General features: G+C 38.9%; 1 long non-coding RNA gene across 18 annotated transcripts in view; it reads left to right on the top strand.

The window, feature by feature from the left end:
- The window catches only part of LOC132663585 (uncharacterized), a 553,467-nt gene that overhangs the window by 492,831 nt on the left and 38,776 nt on the right, over positions 1-21,860 (top strand). For 15 of the 18 annotated variants that reach the window (XR_013551842.2, XR_013551839.2, XR_013551840.2 and 12 more), the window contains 3 exons: positions 13,631-13,784; positions 19,522-19,590; positions 19,705-19,844. The exons of 2 other annotated variants lie outside the window; for them this stretch is intronic. This is a non-coding gene — a long non-coding RNA (uncharacterized LOC132663585). The remainder of the gene's footprint in view (positions 1-13,630; positions 13,785-19,521; positions 19,591-19,704; positions 19,845-21,860) is intronic. One more of the 18 variants, XR_013551826.2, reaches the window with a different exon arrangement.

The following is a 21,860-nucleotide window of genomic DNA, read 5'->3' as shown; positions in this document are numbered from 1 at the left end:
AAATTAGAACTCTGAATGATTTCAGAATAAATGCTGGATTTCCAAATCCACTCTTGCGAAGTGAAAATTCATTATAAGTTACTTAGTTTATCAGTAGCTAAAGAGAAGAGATTAATTGATGTCTCAGACCTGAAAATAATTTTTAAAAAAGTGTCCAATCAGCGTACATCCTGTGTAAAATATAATTAAAATGTTTCTGGAATTATTTGGAGAACAATTCCCTTGAAATTCAAGCATATTGTGTTTGAAAAAACATCAGGAATTTTTTGTGATGGTTGGTTGATATAGGTCATGGTAGACAAGGAAAAAAATGTACTGTAACTTTCCTAGAGTAAGATTACAAATATTGTACACGCAGAATAATAATCTTAAATCAATCTGGGTTGCCCTTGACCTCTCCCCTACCCCAGAGCTAGTCCTTAAACCATATAAAGTGGTCTGGAGTTCATTAGGATTTATTATATATCGAGTATGCACACCCTCTGTTGCTATGGGGTGAGGAAACCTTACTGCAAATTAGAGTATATGGCTTTGTTAGCTTCCTGTGGTTGCTTTAACAAGTCACCACAAATTTGGTGGCTTAAAACACAGAAATGTATATTCTCTCACAGTTCTGGAGGCAGGAGTCAGAAATTAGCATGTGTCATCATGGCCATGCTCCCTCTGGGAATCCTTCTTTGCCTCCTCATCTTCCCGTGGCTCTTGGTGCTCCTTGGCTTGTGCCTGCACCTTTCCAATCTCTGCCTCTGTCTTCACAGGGCGTTCTCCTCTTCTCCCTGGCTGTCTCACTTCTGTGACTCTCATAAGGATTTAAGTCCCACCAGGATAAACCTGGAAATGATCTCATCTTTAGATCCTTAATTATTCTCCAAGATCCTTTATCCAAATGGGATATCATTCGTAAGTTCCAGGAATTAGGGCATGGACATATCTTTAGGGGGCAGACATCATTCAACCTTCTGTGATGGCTTGGGTAGAGACAACAAAGTTGGAGCTTCATGAAGTACAGCTACAGTTTTCCACTTCGTGGGCCCTTCTGAGATTTTAATTTGGCCATTTCGTTTCAGTACCACTCCTTCCCAGCTTGTCTGCAGCTTCTTACCATGCCAGTAAAATTTTGTTCTGCAGCTAGAATGACTAGAATAGTGCCTGCTACATTGTGTGTATGTGACAAATGGTTGTTAAATGAATGAGCAAACGAACTGCCCATTTTTTTGTCTTTATTTTTTTTGAGAGTGAGAGAGAGAGAGAGAGAGAGAGAGAGAGAGAATGCAAGTAGGGGAGGAACAGAGAGAGAGGGAGACACAGAGTCCAAAGCAGGCTCCAGGCTCTGAGCTGTCAGCACAGAGCCTGACATGGGGCTTGAACTCACGAATTGTGAGTTCATGACGTGAGCTGAAGTCAGGGGCTTAACTGACTGAGCCACCCAGGTGCCCAAACTGCCCGTTTTACAGGTTTCATTATGGAAACAAAACATGGTTTTTAAAGTTTTCCAAATATGGTTTGGAATTATAATATTGAAACTGATTTGGGGGCATACATCCCCCCAATAATCAGTTGCTTCTAGTGTGATATGCCCCACCAATTAAAGGTCAATTCTCTAGAAAATATGAGATCAGCGAGTCTTATGGATTAGGAGAGTGACACATTCAATCCACATAGAAAAGTTGTACCATGAGACAGATCTGACATTGAGAGCATCCTAAATTTAGCAACAGTGGGTGGTACACAAGAAGGGTTTGAGAAATAATGGGAATTTAGTGGAGAAGGTCCTGGGGAATTTGGTGAGGGTTCTGCTTTTCAAAAACTGGTGATATTATTCCAGAGAACAGGATGATTAGATGGATTATATTGTTTAGCTTCCTTTTTATCAAAACGGAAGTTACTTTGTTTTCCCCCCTTTCATTAAGGAGATATTATCAATATATTTTTATATACAGAAATGTAAAAACAAGAAATAATTCCAAGAACTCTACAACCAGAAATAAACTTGTACATACCCAAGTGGACAGTTTGATAAGGGCAGCTGAAAATCTTTGACCTGGAGAGGAGGTTGGACCCATGATGAAGGAAAGAACTGTGTCTGCCTTAAGCTGCAGAGTAGTGCTGACCATAAGTGGTAATGAGTCCTCTTGAACCCTGAAGTCAAAAGCCAGAGAGGGCAGAAAGAAAGCAGGGGCTATGTTGTGAAATGATGTAGGACAAGTGGTTTGGGATGTTTGTCCTTTGATGGTGGCAACAGGTTGCTAGGATTACAGACCTGATGGGTCAGGGGAACTGGAAGGTACCAGATAACATGAGAGGAAGGGGGGATGACTCACAGGAGAGTTGGAGGAAGATTCTCTAATGGGAAGAAACTGTTGAGGCAGTGATTTTATCATGCCATGATTAACATGTCAATAATTATCACAGCAATCATTTCCATACTGTGATTTTTAGAATTACTTTATGATTTATAGCATGACCACTTCTAAAATAGTTTGAAGCAGATTCCAACTAGAACCATGTATATGTTTGTTGCCATATCAGCCCAGGCTGGCCTTGATATCCAAGGCAATATCTGTCATTCCCAGGGGATGAAATTGAACTCCAAGCTGACTCTGATGTATACCCAGGGTTAAGAGCCACTACTCCAGGGTGGCCAACGCTAAAGGATTTGGTGGAAATTCTCAGTGTCAAGAGTTTGGATTGATTTGAAGAGCAGGATCTAATCCTGTTGGCAGAAGCACTCAAGGTCATCAAGGTTCATCAAAGTTAGGCTTCAGTTTGAGGGAGCCATATTGGGAATCTGGACTTAAAGCCCCAGGCATGGGGCTCATCAGACAGACCAGCCACACACATGGGTAGCGGGTATAGTGGCAGGCCTGTAAGCTGCCATGAGAGGCTCAGAGGACTAAATGCACCCTAGACACAGGAAATTGCTTCTAGGTGTAGAATGTTTGTGGGTCAGATGCACTCACCCACTGCCAAGCTGGATTCTCATGGGTGTAGGACCTAACCAGAATAGACCTCTTAATGGCAGAACTTTGGCACTTGCATCTGGGCAGGACAGGAGCTGGCAGGGAGAGGCATATTTGGACCTGGAGCTTGTTCGGCAACTCTTTTTATCTGGAGGATTAATGGAGAATGTGATGTGGTAGCACAAGAGAGCCAGCCAGTGCCTGAGTCAGTTACTGTTTGCAGGGCAGAATGGTGGCAGAGCACATAACGAGAATGGATGCATTTTCAAAGAATTAAACCACCCTGTTAATTACTCGTCCTTGAATCCTTGGCATTATCCTCAGCACCAACTACTTCAAACCCCCTCTAGTAGGGTTTTTGCTAAACATGTATTTGCCAAAGAAAACTTACTCACTGTAGAAGATATGGCAAAATGTTTCCATTTAGATTACGTGTGTGTGTGTGTGTGTGTGTGTGTGTTGAGGGAGGTGATGAAGGGGTGGATGATTGTTGGGAAAATAGCAAACTGCTTAGTGGATACAAACAACAAAACCACTGTACCATCATCAGTTAAAAACCAAATAGGAGTGTGGCAAAATTAAGCTATTGAGAGATTATCACATGGTGTTTAAAGATAATTTAGATTAAGGGTACATTTAAGCAATACTTAGATAAATTAGCTAATTCAGAGTCAAGGATTTTTGTTGTTGTTGTTGTTGGAGATTAGAAACACATATGGAATACTACTTGACAATGAGAAAGAATGAAATATGGCCTTTTGTAGCAACATGGATGGGACTGGAGAGTGTTATGCTAAGTGAAATAAGTCATATAGAGAAAGACAGATACCATATGTTTTCACTCTTATGTGGATCCTGAGAAACTTAACAGAAGACCATGGGGGAGGGGAAGGAAAAAGAAGTTAGAGAGGGAGTGAGCCAAACCATAAAAGACTCCTAAAAACTGAGAACAATCTGAGGGTTGATGGGGCGGGGGGAGGGAGTGGAAAGTGGGTGATGGGCACTGAGGAGGGCACCTGTTGGGATGAGCACTGGGTATTGTATGGAAACCAACTTGACAATAAATTTCCTATTAAAAAATAAAATAGAACCAAAGAAAAAAGAAACACATAGTGAAGGGAATTTGGAAACTGAAGAAAACCAACCTCTTTAAGGAACAGATGTGAAAGGATAGCAGATTTCAAGTCCTGACGAAGGAAGGTATGACACTGTGTGGCTGTGGCACTCGCGGGGCTGCTCTTTGCAGTGGTGCAAAGTGGGCGATGACAGGCCGTTAGCAATGATTATTGCTGATGGGTGAGGTAGGATCCCTGGGAATCAGAGCGGGCCAGGTCTGTGGCATGACTTTCAGCTTTACTGACTTTCAATCCTCAAGGTCGGCTTGGCCTGATTGGTCATCTTCAGCTCAGGGTAATAGCAGTAATTTTCACTTTATTCATTTCTGCCTCTTGGCTGGAGATTCTTTAGCACATCACTTAGTGAAGGTGTTGGCCAGTTGCCGTCAGCTTTTGATGAAAAGAAGATTTTTGATTGTGACTAGCATTTTAAGCTCGCACATCTGCCTTTGACTCAATCAGTTATTTTCTGGGCTGTTTTACATGTGGCCTATATTGGAATAGATGATTCTTTGTTTCTTCCTTTTTAAAAAAAAATCTTTTCTCTCTCAAGAGATTTTCCTACCATGTAATACCTTAATTAGGGGAAAATAAATTATGACCGGTTGGGAAAATATCAGGTGCCCAATGTTCTAACGCTGAGTATATACTTCCCGTGGAAAATCTGAAAGTTTAAAGAACACAGTGGCCCATGCTGAGTCCTGTCTCTGTAAAGCATTTTCAGTCTTGCAGATCTACATGGGTGAGTCTAGCCGTCACAGTTTGGACTAGCCATACACGATGAATAAGCACGTGTGGCTACCCTGGTGGACAGCTCAGGTCTGGAGAAAAATAGAAATGAAGGTGAAACTGCATGACAAGTGCGAAGGTCTATGATCCAAGTACATTGGGAAGGACCCTCTTAATTGATTCACAGATTTCTTCAAGCAGATTCCCCAGACCTTGGCAATAATAGACTCATACCTGAAGTTTTATGGAAAACATATCTTCAGAATATAGTACAGAAAAGGACTTTCCCAATGATGAGCAATGCCAAAACGATGCAAAAACATCTTCTGTACCTACTCTTTGTGGGGCACCCTCTTTCAGGTTCATCCCCTGCTGGGTCACCCATCTTGGTAACTCTGGTGTAAACATGAGTTCTTCCTGCCTGCATATGGGCATTCCAGTGCTGTGATGGTGCCTCTGAAATGCCTCTTAGAACTGGACCCTCTGTTGTATTCTTATTACCCCTGCTCTAGTTACAGTCCCTGTCATGGCAGATACATTTGAAATACTCCCAGTCTCTCCTCTTTGCCATCTCTGTTTTAAAGGGTCACCACAGATATCTTTCTAAAACTTCAGTTGGATTATCTCACTTTTGTTCCTTACCAGTGAATAACTTCCAGTACCCAAGTCAGGAATAAAAGTCAATTCATACAACATGCAATGTGAGATCCCCTGAAAATTCTGAGAGTAAGGTGGATTTTTTTAAAGCAGATTTAAAGAGGTAATTTAGGCTGAACATGCATATTTTAAGTCGATATGCAGAGCAAACATAATGAAAAAATCCATACATATTTGGTTTAATTTCATCTGATTATATACTAATAACTTTATCCAACAGATTAAATATATTTTAATTATCTGAAGTAATTGACAGAGAATATTATTTGCTCACCAGAAGAAGTCTATGTTATTCAGAAAATTCAATATGAGTATATTATAAATACTGTATAGTTATATTTATAATTACAGACTTTAAAAAATGGGAAAACTTCTTCAAGTGGTCCAGGCTGCAGAATTTTATAAAATATGAAAAATCACTTTAAAAAATTTAGTAATATGGAGCGCCTGGGTGGCTCAGTCAGGGAAGCATCTAACTACAGCTCAGGTCATGGTCTCATGGTTTGTGAGTTGGAGCCACACATTGGGCTCTCTGCAGTCAGAGCAGAGCCTGCTTCAGAACCTGTCCCCCACTAGCTCTGCCCCTCCCCTACTTGCTTTCTCTCAAAAATAAACAAACATTTAAAAAAAGGAAGTGAGTAATATGAAAGCTAGTGAACATACATAACCACAATGCAATGATCAAAATTAGGAAATTAACATTAATGTGATATTATTATTTTATATACTTTGTTTAAATCTTGTCAACTGTTCCATAAATACTCCTTTTTTGGTCCAGGATCTAAACCTAGGATTACATGCTGCATTTAGTTGACATGTCTCTTTAGTAGGTTTTACTCTATCTGTCACTTATTTGGGGACAATAGCAAATAAGACTCTAACAGCCCTTATGCCTCCCACCCCCTTACCAAAAAAAAAAAAAAAACAAAAAAACAAAAAACTCCCCAAACAACTGAAGTCTTAAGAGGCTAAACGTAGACTCTAGAAGCTAATAGGAAATAATGTCTTACCTAAATCTTGGACTTCCCAAAGCAACACTGAATTTCCCAGAGATTTTGCTTTCCTTTATGCAACTCATGAAAAATGGATTGTGGATCTCCCGAGGCTTCCCAGACATCTAACTGGAACACCAGCAGTAAATGAACAGATTTGCTGGAGCGTGGTGCTATTACCTGCCATCTTTTTCATTACAACTCTAGCTAGTGATCCTGCCAAACAAAGAATCAGGGTATAACATATGCTCCTCTGCTCAACAGTCAGGCAGCATTTGAGGAAAATCATGTCTGTATAATGTGCCAGGTCAAATAGCTGAGAAAGGATAAATGGACACAAAGACACAGGACGTAGGGGTAACTAAATAAAATCATCTGTAAGGAGAAGACATTGGAATTGTTTCCAAATTGTTATACCTTAAGAAACAAAACCTAAACTCTTGACTCCTCAGACTAGCATCTTATTCTTATAGGGTAACAGTAGCTATTCAAATATGCATTCAGTTACCATATGTTTATCAAACACCTTCATTCTGTATGTAATTGATATTTAAATACAGAAATTAGTAAAATATGATCCTTATTCTCATGATGCTCATAGTGTAGGGTAGTGCTGTTGAATAGAAATATAATACTAGCCACATTTGTCATTTTAAATTTTGTTTTTTTAAAAATGTTTATTTATTTATTTATTTTGAGAGAGAGAGAGAGAGGGAGAGAGAGAGAGAGAGAGAGAGAGAGAGAGAGAGAATGCATGAACAGGGGAGGGGCAGAGAGAAGGAGAGAGAGAATCCCAAGCAGGCTCTGCACTGACAGAGCAGAGCCCAGTGTGGGGCTGAAACTCACACAAACCATGAGCTCATGACCTGAGCTGTATTACATCAATATAATATAAAACATTAGATATTTTATATGTTGTTTTTATGTTCTAAGCCTTTAAAGTTCGGTGTGTATATTACAGTTATAGTTCATCTCAGTTTGGACTAGCCACACACGATGAATAAGCATGTGTGGTTACCCTAGTGGACTGAGCAGGTCTGAAGAAAGATAGAAACGAAGGTGAAACTATATGAAAAGTGAGAAGGTCTATGATCCAAGTACATTGGGAAGGACAAAGTTAAGTTTAGTGACATGATTCTTAGAACAAGGATGATATCTTGTATTCCAGTGCCCATTAACAGCATTTAGGTACTCAATACAGATATACTTTTAATACATTCACTCTTTTGAAAATGAAAGAGCAGAGGCAGAGTCATAAAAATAATCACTGAGACATTTAAGTCAAGTCTTGAGGGGCTTGTTGGGGCCTACCTGGGAGCAAAGGAGGTACAAATGGGAAAAAGAAAAATGTCATCAGGCAGAAAGAAGAGGATGCAAAAAACCCTGAGATCTGGGGTTTATTTCAATAGAGTATGTCTTTTGCTGTCATCACAGATCTGGTTTCATTTCAAAATTGAAATGATCCATTGAGCTTGCTCATATATTTTGATCAGACACAATATTAGAGGAAAATGTTGCAGAAATAAAGTATAGAATTGTTAAGATAGTTTGTGCCCAACAGTTAATTGATCTGGAAAATTCAGGTCAAATTTTTTTTCAGCTTCATTCTCCCCAGGTCCTTTCCATGAAAAATATAAATTTAAGTGTATATATATTATATATCATAACATATATAAATATTATAATATATAAATATTATATTATCTGTAAATATTATATATGTGTGTAGGTATACACACACACACACACACACACACACACACACACACACATATGTTGTTTATATTGCTTAAGGTTAGTTTAGAGGGATGTGAATTCTGATCCAGGCTGGCATTATGAACATTGGTTTTAGCTTTTTTAAAAAATCAAATGAATAGCACTCTCATGTTAATGTTTGAAAGATGCTTCACAGCTTTCGATGAGTTGAGTACAGAGTAACATTTCTAAAATCCACTTGACCAATGCCAGATCCTTGTGAAACAGATTGTTCCCTCGCAGTGGAAAGAATGTATCGGGGGGAAAGGTAGGTCAACAACTCTTAACCCTTTTAAGTCTGCTTCAAACTCCCCAAAAGGTGATATAAGGTCATTTCCTCCAGTTTAATTTTGTCCTTGTTCTGTAGATAAATGATGAATTTATGTATGTAATGTTCTCAGTCAGCGAAGCATCCGGGCCAAGTAAAGAAAGAAAAAATCATGAGAGAAATCTACTTGAAAAGTGCAGTTGAATATAACACCCTTTTACCTACAAGCTTAAATATGCAGACCTTTCTTTTATAAAGGGCGGTTGGTGGGGGGAAGGTAACTGAACAATCCTGGAATTGAAAAGCACACCAGCTTCACAGAATTGCTCATTTTCCTCAGGAAATAGCAAGAAAGGCGAAAATGAAGACCTTGTCCAAATGCAAACCCACTCAAATGAAGTGTGAACGCCAATCAATTTTAGCAGTGGTCTGGCAGCCTCGGTTCCAAGCAGCAAGTTGAGACAGCTCGCGCCTGCGTGTGATTTGCAGGCTCTGTTCTGTGTGCTCGCCCAGCCTGGCCTTGAGACGCAGGCGACACTACACGCACACGCACGGCGAAAGGCCAGTCTGATGCCCGTAATGAGAGGCGGGTTCTGCACTAATTACTCTGGCAGCAGGCTTGGGCAAGAGTGAGGGAGAGCATCTTTGTCCAGGTCTGTTTGTTATTGGTATGCTCCTGCTCCGATTTGAAAAGAGCATGTGGAAAATACGAAAATGAACGGTGAAGTGATAAATTGCCTTGCCTGGAAAGCAACGTTTTTATTTATCCTAGGTTTATTTGACTTTTAATTTAAAGGCCAATTCCTCTAAATATTCCCCCTTTTTCTGGAAAGATTGACCCAAAGTCTTTATGTGTGCGATTTTTAATTCAATGCCACACATGGCAGATTATACTTTTCTTTTAAACCAAACAAAATAGGAAACTTTCAAAAAGTGGAGTTACATTTGTAACAGCTTAATACTACAAACAAATCCCCTCAGATTTAACATGTTTTGCCAATTCTAATCCAGAGCAAGACGTTTTAGAAAAATCTCTGCAAAGTCAACAAACATTACATCATAATGTAATACTGTTCTATGAATAAAATGTTTCAAAGTTGAAAGGAGAAAAACGATCTTACCCATATGCTTTTAAGTTCTCATGAAAAGCAGGAGCTGAATCTGTGGTGTCTGAATGAAGTTCAAACTTGGGAAAACACTTGAATGAAATTTGTGGGAGTCGTACCGTCCACTGCTCCCTGGCGAAGCTTCAAGACATGAGAAGAAAGCAGAGACGATGTCACAACAAGGCTAACACCAAAGAAAAATGGAGGCGATTGATTTGGATAACCTCCATCAGTATTAGCAGAACTTAAAGAATCTACTACTCTTGAACTTCCCAAGAATCTTCTTTTTGTAAAACCCAAACACAACCGAGCAACTGTAAGAAAAGTAATGTGAATTTATTTCCTTTAAAAATAATACTACTGTTGATTGTAAGTCAGAAACTAGTAACATTAATGACCCTAGACACACATACGAAACCAGAGGGGGGAGAAAAAAAGTAGCCTCAAAATGAGAGAAAGCTGTCACAAAGCTCATGGACTTTTTGTTCTCCAGGAAAGTGTTATTTCTGAGCTATATAGTTGTTGGAAGCAAAGCAGTACTTAAAAAACACATGGGAATACACAAACAAAAGAAAAAAAAAAGAGCACAGGAGGAAACCACCCTCCACAATAAATCCTCACCAAACGAAGCACAAAACCTTACCGTCCAAAAGCCCCTAAAAGCATCACTGTCCATATTGTGGTTGACACTACCAGTTGGCTGTCCACCCTGGCATTATCAGCCCCTGTCACATTTGTCACCTTCCACCATAAAGGCTGGAAAAACTAATTACTCATTTTCCCAGGCTTCTTATGGCAAGAAGTGACCATGCGGCACGGTTCAGCTAATGAAACATAAGGATCTGTTGGGGGAATTTCTGGAAAGAAATTTGCATTCGCGATAAAGAGAAATACATGCTGTGTCTTCCTTCTTTCATTTTTTATGCTCGAATGTGACTGTGATGTTTGGAGCTGGTGTAACGTCTTGAGACTTTTCAGGGAAGGTACAAGTGGATCCCTGAGACGTCACCCCCCATATCTTTGAGCTGCTGAACCCTTGCCACTTGTCACATATTTCAACTCATGGGCAAAAAAAATATTACTCATCAGCATCACAAAATCATTTCCCTAGAATCATCAGAAAATGGTAAATTATGTTCTCTATTATTGGAGTTTTCAGAAGCTAATAAGTAACAACCACCACTCCCTGAGTTTGAAACCAATTGAGAGTCGGCATTCATACAGAAACCAAAATATTAACATTATTACATTTTTGTTGTTGTTGTTGTTGTTGGAGGGTGTGGTTTTGGGCTGGAGGAAAATGTTATTGCTAATAAGTACCCCCAAATTACATAGATTTACCTACTTGAATCCAGGTAGTTGGGCAGTATCTGGCCTGGACGTGTAACACTTGCACTGCGGGAGAGTTCAGAATATGCCTTCTTCACAAGGATACAAAAGAAGTCCCCAAAGGAAGGAGAGGAGCGGACTGAGGGATGAGTGTTTCGTTTTACTTCCAGACTCCACAGTCAGCAAGGAGCCGCTGTCTCTCAGGGCAGTCTCGCCTACTTTTGCCTTTATGATGCTTAATACAAATGGCTTTTCCTTTTGGGGATTTTCTTGGGTCCAGTGGTGGGCATTTCCAGTTTATCCCAAGAAAGCCCTAAAGTGGATCAAATCAGAACAGAATTACAACTCCATTCTTACTGACTTTTCTAACTGCTTGATGTATCAATTATTGAAAGAGGAGTATTAAAGGAACAATTGGAATAGTGCCTTTCTCTATTTCTCCTTGCTGTTCTATCAGTTTTGCCTCTATAGCTTGATACTCTGTTGCTGGGTCCATGCACATTAAGCCTTGTTTATGTTCTTGAATAGTGACTTCTTTTTTATTTTTTTAAAGTTTATTTATTTATTTTGAGAGAGGAAGAGCCGTGCACATGAGTGCAGGAGGATCAGAAAGAGAGGGAGAGAGAAAAGCCCAAGCAGGCTCCATGCTGTCAGGGGCAGAGCCCCACATGGGGCTCAATCCTTGGAACTGTGAGATCATGACCTGAGCCGAGATCAAGATTAACCAACTGAGCCACCCAGGTGCCCCAAGAATTGACTTCTTTTTTTTTTTTTAAATCATTTTGCTCTATCCCACTTTATCACTTCTTTGTTATGACTTATTTTTTGTTTAAAATTAATAAAGCTACTCCAGCTTTCTTTTGATTATTATTAGCATGGACTATCTTTCTCTATCCCTATACTTTTACACTATCTGAGTCTTTATATTTAAATGGTTTTCTTGTAGACAACATGCAATTGGGTCTTGTTTTTTCTATCCATCCTGATGAAATGTGTCTTTGTGTATTTATATCATTCACATTTAAGGTGGTTATTGATATAGCTGGATTAATATAACCATGGTTGCAACTCTTTTCTATTAATTGTACTTGTTCTTTGTGGTTTTGTTTTGTTTTTGTTTTTGTTTGTTTGTTTTGTTTTTTTAATCTTATCTCTTCTGTCTTCTGTGGTTTTAATCGAGGACTTTATAATTTCATTTTATTTCTTTCCTTAACACATGAATTATACCTCTGTGGACTGAATTGTGTTCCCCCTAAAATTCATTTACTAAAGCCATAGCCCCCAATGTGGCTATGTTTTATTATCTTATGACTAAATCTCAGTCTTTCAGTTAGTCTGTGTTCTAGGGCTGTGACTTTCAGAAATGTTTCCATAGGGGCGCCTGGGTGGCCCAGTCAGTTAAGCGTCTGACTCTTGGTTTTGGCTCAGGTCATGAACTTGTGGTTTGTGAGTTTGAGCTCCACGTCAATGCTTGGGATTCTCTCTCTCTGCCCCTCCCCCTCTAGCGCTCTCTGTCTCTGTCTCAAAAAAAAATAGTAAACCTAAAAAATAAAAAAGTAAATAAATGTTTCCAAGGCATGTGCTTCACAAATGTTTCCTAGTTTATACACCCCTCTCACCCTTCCATTATGTGGGACAGGACGGCTAGACAGAACTGGACTCAGGTGATTGCTTTTTCAGGTGGGTGAGATAAGGCTCTAATAAAGTCTTTCCTGCATAGAATTAGTGTCCTGAAATACAGTATATTAATAAAAAAATTAAGGTATAGTTAGACTAACAAACCTGGAGATTGCCATCAAAGAGGCAGTTTATTACTCACAGATTTCAAAGCAAGGGACTTGCCACAACATGTTGGGCCACGTGGGGAATCACCAGGGTTTGTCATGATGCAGAGGGGGAAGGAGAAACTGTGGGCAAGAGTCTTTATTGTGGTTCCTCTGGGAAGGAATGGTTGAAGCATGACAAACAGTCTCAGGATTGACTGGTTTTAATAGCTTTCATGGGCTATGGGACTGTCCCTCCTTGTCTTGTACCTGGTTCTGGGGTGATAAGGGCAGGTGGGTACTGGCCAAGAATTATGAGAGCCCAATGAAGGAGGTGGTTTGAGTGTGGGTTCTGGATTGGTTGGTTTCCATTTGTAGTGTTCTCTCGGGAGAGCTATTTACTATCTCTAGGAATTGACGGCCCCTCTAGGATCATCAAGGTTCCAAGCATCAGAATATAGAAAATAAAGACATAGTTAATACAGTGGGCTTTTTCTTTTTTTTTCCTCTGTAGTATGCTTCTGGTGTTACTTTCCCCCTCTGTTGTAAGACCTGGGTGGGAGGGGGATTCTTTTTATGGCCCTTCACTGTGAGAATCTGGTGAGGTTCCTGGAGGCAAAACCCACAACAGTATGAGAGCTCCCCTGAGACCACACCAGAATGTTCTCATTCTTGTGCCAGTCTACACTCAGCCCCCAGCAATTCGTGAAAACTACCATTTCAGTGTTCTCACCAGTTTATGGCTTTAGCAGCTTTTACTCTGGGTAAGCGGATCTTGGCTGGGACTATCTGTACATCTTGCCCATCTCTCCAGATTTCACTGTGACGCTTGGCCCTGCAACTTCTATCTACTATTTTCTAATGGGTCCAAGAAAAGTCATCACTTTTCAGCTTGTTGAGCTTTTTCTCTTGTTGTAAAGATGGAAGTGACAACTTCAAAACTCTTTATATTTCAGAATTGAAACTAGAGGTGTTTGCAAATGAAACCAGAAATCCGATCATTAAAACTGCAATATCGCTGGTGCCTTCTAAAGACCAGAGCACTCAACTGTCTCCAGATTAAAGCTCCTGGTCTTCCACCCTGCAGAAATGGCTGAGAAACATCGTAAGGTGCAGAAAAATTTTAACACTTAAAAAATGTTTAAGGTCTTTAGATTACACTTTTTCCCCCCTATAATGATATATGCCCATTCGCAGTGTATGCTTCCTCAAAAGCCTAGCTCTACAGCAGAGTAGCCTTTTTTTCTGCCCACAAACAGCCATTGATGTGGGCAAAGTCATGATAAGCCACAGCATTCCATGAAAGTAAAAGTTATATTACCAGTGCTTGCAAAACCAATCCTAAGCTGTCCTTTCAAACCATGCCAGTTAAATGGTTAACTACACCTTCTTAACGACTGGCTGCATGGCACAGTATGAACTACTCCAGATGCCAAGATCAAAAACTGTCATGGTTTCTACTTGCAAAAGCCCAAGGTATAAAGCCATGTATCCTAGCTTCATCACATGACAAGACTCAAACAGTGAGCATTATTTTGTCTCCCCGGCTTCTCATACTTGTTTGTTTCTTAATATTTCTGGCCAAGGAACTGGGTGTGATGGGTTTTGATAGGGTCAAACCACTAATACTCCTCTACCTTGCCTGGAGTTAGAAACAATTGAGAGATTGGCAAAGTAGTTAAATAGGTGGAAATGTAAATATCACTTATATGGCTGATATAGCTATATTGGAGGACAGGGAAAGTCTGATAGGTAAGTGGGGTTGATATTTTTCGAACTGCTACTCATATTTATACATGGTTACAGCCTACCTATGGGAAGTAGCAGATAGAGTTACCCAGAACCACCACTTTCCCCTATTTTGTAGTCGAGAGGACAGAAAAAGCCAAATTTCTCATTCTTAAGTACTTTTCAAATATTAGCTCAATTCAATAGAAAAGCATTGACACCTATAAACGGATAACCCATTCCAAACCCACAGGGAAGAGTAAGAGATTGGGCAAGATGCTGGAAGTATCTAGGAAATGCCTAGCTGTAAAAACTCAAAAAATGGGGAATCTATGTTCTTTCCTTAAGAGTGAAGAAAGAAGGAAAGTATTAGAGCATTTCGTAATTTTTTATATCCCAATTAGTGAAATTATAAAATGAAATACTTAAAGGAATAGGCTTCAGTTGGCTGGAAAATCACTTATTTAGGCAGCAAATACCTAGTAAAAAGAAAGCAAGGAGGAATTTATGATTGCCTGAGACCCTTGAAGCTAATTGGTATAAGCTCTTTTTTTCTGGGAATCTAGGAATCATCAAATGTTGTTCCTTTATCATAAACAAAACTAAAAACTTCATAAGCTTTTAGTTATGCACTTGAAATACATTGTTTGTAAAAATTTTGAAGACATGTTAATTTTGTTTATTTATTTTTTAATTTAATTTTTTTTTTTTAATTTACATCCAAATTAGTTAGCATATAGTGCAACAGTGATTTCAGGAGTAGATTCCTTAATGCCCCTTACCCATTTAGCCCATCTCCCCCTCCCACAACCCCTCCAGTAACCCTTTTTTTGTTCTCCATATTTAAGAATCTCTTATGTTTTGTTCCCCTCCCTGTTTTTATATTATTTTTGTTTCCCTTCCCTTATGTTCAAGACATGTTAATTTTTTAATTTTTTTTAATGTTTATTTATTTTTGAGACAGAGAGAGACAGAGCATGAACAGGGGAGGGTCAGACAGAGAGGGAGACACAGAATCTGAAACAGGCTCCAGGCTCCGAGCTGTCAGCACAGAGCCCGACGCGGGGCTCAAACTCACAGACTGTGAGATCATGACCTGAGCCGAAGTCGGATGCTTACCCGACTGAGCCACCCAGGCACCCCGTTAATTTTTTAAATGAGTCTTCAATTACATATTAACATGTATACCTCAATATTCTTTAGCTCATTATATTCTGTATTTAACTGCCTTTATGTGCCAAATTGCATTTAAGGAAATAAATCCTTTAAAATTATTCTTATATATTACCATTTCAAATCCAGAGTATTCTGGATGTGATCAACTCAATATTGGCAAAATATTTTTATGTTGTTGTTTGTAAAAGTAAATCATATAGTCTTTATCTAATTTTGGTTTCCTCATCAATTAGCCATGTGATTTGGGCATATCATTTAATGAATGAATGTTAGAAGTACATAACTCCCTTCAGATGTGTATGATAGGCAGCAAGGTGGTAGAGAACCCAGGCTCTAATGTTCTTCAAATAAAACTACTCTAAATTTGGGGCACTTGGGTGTCTCAGTCAGTTAAGTGTCTGACTCTTGATTTTGGCTCAGGTCATGATCTCACGGTTTGTGAGGTTGAGCCCCACATCAGGGCCTGCACTGACAGTGTGGAGCCTGCTTGGGATTTTGTCTCTCCCTTTCTCTCTCTCTGCCCCTCCCCTACTTGTGTGCTCGCTCTCTCTCTCTCTCTCTCAAAATAAATAAATAAACTTAAAAAAATGTTGAAAACGACTCTGAATTTAGTGTATTTCACAGATATTTTAAAGTATATTTTTATTATCTGTTCTTTATTAATTTGAAACTTGATTATTTTGTTGACTTCTGTTTCTAGTTATATTTTGAAAAAATTCACTGAACATTGTTATGGGCTGAATTGTGTGTTCCTCAAGCATTCAGATAATGAAGTTCTAACCCCTTGGACTGCATTTAGAGATAGGATATTTACATAGGTAATTAAGTTACAGTAAAGATTATTAGGAAAGGCCCTACCCCAATATGATTGGCTTTCATATAAGAAGAGGAATACATAACAGACAATTACACAGAAGGAAGGGCCATGTGAAGACATGAGAAGATGGCCATCTGCATACCAAGCAGAGAGGCCTCAGAAAAAACCAGCCCTGCCAAGATCTTGATCTCAGACTTCTAGCCTCTGAAATGTGAGAAAATAGATTTCTGTTGTTTCAGCCATTCACTCTGTGATACTTTATTATGACAGCCCAAGTAAATTAATATAAAGGTACATGAGAATTTTCTGAAAAACTCTTTCTCAATGAGTTCGTAAAAGCGACAGTTGTTGGAGGTATATTAAGTGAATTGGTAAGTAGAACTGATTATTAGTTTTTTCCCCAGCTTTATTGGGATATAATTGATATGTAACATTGAATAAGTTTAAGATGTACAGCATGTTGATTTCATATACTTATATATTGAAAAATGCCTACCATCATAGTGTTAGCTAACACCTTCATCATGTCACATTACTATTTTATTTTCTTGTGTGTGTGTTGGGGGGGGCATGGGGAGAACATTTAATAACTGCTCGCTTAGCAACTTTCAAGTATGTGGTGCAGTATTATTAACGATAATCACTGTGCTGTACATTACATCCCAGAACTTATTCATCCTATAAATGGAAGTTTGTACTTTTTGCCCATCACCCCTGTAACCACTATTCTGCTTTCTGTTTCTGTGAGTTCAGTTGTGTCTTTCTCTGTCTGATTTATTTCACTTAGCATAATACTAGAAATTCCATCTATGTTGTTGTGGATGGCAGGATTTCCTTCTTTCTCATGACTGAATAATATCCTATTGTATAGATACACCACATCTTCTTTATCTATTCATCCCTTGTTTTCATTTCTTGACTATTGTGAATAAAGCCACAGCGGGCATGGGATTGCAGAAATCGCATTGAAATCCTGTTTTTATTTCCTTGGGATATACCCATAAGTGGTATTACTGGATCATGTGGTAGTTCTATTTTTAATTTTTTGAAGAAACTCCATATTGTTTTCCATCCTCGTTAGGTTCTGATCTTAGAGGAAAATTTTTCAATCTTTCACTGTTGAGCGTGATGTTAGCCGTGGGCTTGTCATATATGGCCTTTATTGTGTTGAGTATGTTTATCATGAAAGCATGTTGGATTTTATCAAATGCTTATTCTGCATCTGTTGAGATGACCATGTGATTTTTATGTTTCATTTCATTCATGTGGAATATCACATTTATTGATTTGCATATGTTGGACCATCTTTGCACTCCAGGAATAAATCCCACTTGGTCACAGTGTATAATTTTTTTAAATGTGCTGTTTAACTTGGTTTGCTAATATGTTGTTGGGAATTTTTGCACATATGTTTGTCAGTGGTATTGGCCTATAGTTTTATTTGCTTTTGGTATCTTTATCTGGCATTTGTATCAAGGTAATGCTGTTCTTGTAAAATGAGTTTGAATAGGAGTATTCCCTCCTATTCAGTTTTTTTGGAAAAGTTTGAGAAGGATTGGAGTTAATTCTACTTTAAATGTTTGGTAGATTTCACCAGTGAAACCATCTGGTCCTGGGGTTACTTTGTTGGTGAGTTTTGATTACTGATTCAATCTCCCTTCTCATTATTAGTCTCTTTATATTTTCTACTTACTCATGTTTTAGTCTTGGTAGTTTGTACGTTTCCAAGAATATATCCATATCTACTAGGTTATTCAATTTGCTAGTGTATAATTGCTCATAGTAATTTCTTCAGAACTGATATTTCTCTGATATCAGTCATATTTGATTTGATTATATGTATTAAGTCTTCTCTCTCCTTTTTAAAGTTAATCTATGTAAAAGTTTGTCAATTAAAAAAATGTTTATTTTTGAGAGAGAGGGAGCATAAGCAGAGAAGGGGCGGAGAGAGAGGGGGACAGAGGATCCGAAGTGGGCTCCATGCTGACAGCAGAGAGCCCAACTGGGGCTCGAACCCACGAACTGTGAGATCACGACCTGAGCTAAAGTCAAATGCTTAACTGACTGAGCCACCCAGGTGCCCTATATCAATTTTGTTTTTTTAAAAAGCATCTCTTTGTTGATTTTTTTCTGTTATTTTTCTGGTCCCCATTTCACTTATTTCTGCTCTGATTTTTGTTATTTCCTTTCTCCTTTAACTTTGGGATAGTTCTTCTTTCTCCTTGAGGTGTAATGTTAGGTTGTTTATTCTCAAGTTTTATTGTTGCTGTTCACCTGTGTTACTGTAGTTTTCTATGTGGAGTTCTGACCTTTCCCAGAGCTGTTTTTATTCATGGATAACTGTCAAATTGTTGATCTTATAGGGAAACAGAGGCTGGGGTGTCCTATGCCACCGTCTTGGTGATGTCACCCATGATATTTAGTCCTAATAGTGTTTGCAGCTGTATGAAATTTGGGGCTTGTGAATGCTGCTGGAAGCTGAAGTGTGAGATGAAGGTTCTGGGGGGAAAGTGACTGGATGTGGTGGCAAATTACATGGCATTCAAATGACCTTTTGAGGGAAGGATCTCTCAAAATTTCTGGAAATTTATAACTATAGATAATTATTTATATAAAACTGTATGGGGTGTGTGTGTGTATAAAATAAGAACCATGATATACATACAATGCTAAGCTTAAGTGATACAACAAAATAAAAATGGATCTCTTAAATTTATGTAACTTGATTTAATTTTTAGACTTCCAACATGTTTTTAAAAATTTTTTAATGTTTATTTGTTTCTTAAAGAAAGAGAGAGAGAGAGAGAGAGAGAGAGAGAGAGAGAGGAGTGGGGGAGGGGCAGAGAGCGAGGGAGAGCAGGCTCCAGGCTCCATGCTGTCAGTCCAGAGCCCGATGTGGGGCTTGAACCCACGAACTGTGAGATCATGGCCTGAGCCAAAGTCAGAGGCTTAACCGACTGAACCACCCAGACACCCCCTACAACCTCCAATATTTAAGGCTCCTAACTATCCTCATCATATCAAATTTTCCTTTAATTAGTAAAAGTTAAATAAGTCTACATCTCAGCTACTGTTGAAAGCTCTCCATAATATGCTTAAACATCTTATTTCCCCCTTGTTTGAAAGGATACTTAAAAGTTGGAAAACTTGCTATGGTTAAAGAGGTGGATTACAACACTCAGAAGTCTGCATGAGGTACTGATTTTATTTTTCTAGTGGTAAAAAATGCTCTTCCCTTCAATTCTTGGGTTTTCACTTTCTCACATCTATTTTTGGGAAAATTAACATCACTTCCTTCTTCACCTACAGAACAGAACTTGCGTTGCAGACAGAAAAGACACCTAGAGAAAGCATGGCATGTAAGCAGCGTGTTCTCACAGGATGAGAGATTCTCACAAGAAGGAAATGTCTTGCTCATCCTAGAGAAAGTTTCATCAAATTATAATGTAGTATGTATATTAACTTAGGTACATGCTCTAGTAATAGCTCTGCTATAATTTGTAAAAAATCAAATAACAGTAGGCACGCCTGGATGGCTCAGTCAGTTAAGCGTCTGACTTTGGCTCAGGTCATGATTTCACAGTTTGTGGGTTTGAGCCCCGTGTCAGGCTCTATGCTGACAGCTCAGAGCCTGGAGCCTGCTTCAGATTCTGTGTCTCCCTCTCTCTTCCCCTGCCCTCCAAACTCATGCTCTGTCTTTCTCTGTGTCTCAAAAGTAAATAAATATTAAGATTTTTTTCTGAAAAAATTAAATAACACTGTATTTAAGTAGAAGGATAAACATGCCAATAGGCATCCTTAAAATCTCTGAGAAATGCAGGAGCTTAATTTGACTTAACACAACCCTGTGCTACTATTTACCCCCCGCTGAGGATGGGAACATAATTGAAGCTATTTAAATTCATTTAAGGTGATTATGCTGATCTTTTAAAATATACATAAAAATAAACAACCAGTTCTGTATATTATATCAAGGCCTGTGAAATTAGTTTAGAGAAATTTGTGTTAAGGATGTGGAAACTGTTCCCTAACTCAAGGAACACACGTTTTTAATGGAGTATGTCTGTCATTCATTTTCCAGATATACAAAGGAGGTATTCTTTCATATCATAATCTAGCCATCAATTTAATTATAGGATGAGAATTGCAGCACTATTTCCTATTTCCTTTTCTCATCCTCCATTATTTATTTTTTTCTTCATTGTTAAGTCTGAAGAGAAGTGAGCTTTAGTGATGTCCACAAATGACCATCACAGAACACGTGTATGTATATCTATGTATATAACTAGCAGGACAGAAGAGATGGCCTGAGGTACCCATTTTTAGTTCAGTGACTTTTAGTGAACACATACCGAGCACGTGACGTGTGCTGAGTGCGCACTTGGTCATCCAGTGTTGAATGGGGAGACAGCTCCCTACACTGCTGGAACTTATATCTCAGTGAGGTAAGAGATAAGAAATGCACACAAGTAAAGAAACAGATAGGTATGCAAGTAGTGCTTATTGCTCTGGCCAGATAATAGGAAGTAACTGGAAGACATGTGGAACCGGACACAAAATGTATCTCCAAACAGGTGTCATTTAAAATGAGACCTGAATTGGGGTGCCTGGGTGGCTCATTCGGTTAAGCACCTGGTTTTTGGTTTTGGCTCAGATCATGATCTTGCAGTCGTGAAATCAAGCCCCATAACGGGCTCCACCCTGGACATGGACTGGACTGCTCAGGATTTTCTCTTCCCCCCTCGTACTTTCCCTGCAATAAATAAATAAATTAATTAATTAATTTAATTAAATGAGACCTGCATGGTAAAAAGGCAGGCATGTGAAGAACAGAAGATTCCAGGAAGATAATACAGGTCCTACAAAACCTTAAGGTGAGAATGAGCTTGGTATCTTCAAAGAAAAGAGAGAAGTATGGCATGAATGGAGAGATTGAAGGGGAGATTAGGAACACCTGAATTTTGTTAAGTTTGGTAGGGATAGATCATGTAGGAGCCTCAGATGTGACTAAGGGGTTCAAACTGTAATCTAGTGCATTTGAAAACCAGTGGAGGGTATCCATAGACAGAGAAAGTAATCTTAATTATATTTTAAAGACTATGTGTGGAAAATTGGATGGAGGAGGACAGGAATGGAAGAGAGAGACGAGTTTCAAGGCTAGAGACAGTGGCTGGCAAATGAAATGGAGAGATGCAGAGAAATTATTACAGCCTTTGGCAGTAGAATCAAAGCAGGTTGATTGGCAATAGGGCGTAGGAGAATGAGAGGAATCAGTAGTTTCTGGCTGAGGCACTTGGGTGGATGGCAGTGCCGTTTATAATGACTGGTAGAGGATAGGTTTGGGATCTGAAAACCAAGATGTCTGTTTTTACGTGTTAAGTTTGAAACATCTATTAGATATCCAGATAGAAACAGTAAATAGGTGATTGGATATATGAATCTGGAGTTCCGGGACAGGGTCTGGG

The sequence above is a fragment of the Panthera onca genome, chromosome D4 (genome assembly GCF_046562875.1).
Source record: "Panthera onca isolate mPanOnc1 chromosome D4, mPanOnc1 haplotype 2, whole genome shotgun sequence".
NCBI classification, from domain to species: domain Eukaryota; kingdom Metazoa; phylum Chordata; class Mammalia; order Carnivora; family Felidae; genus Panthera; species Panthera onca.
The sequence above is the reverse complement of the archived record's forward strand: the minus strand, read 5'-3'. Positions and strand labels throughout refer to the sequence as shown.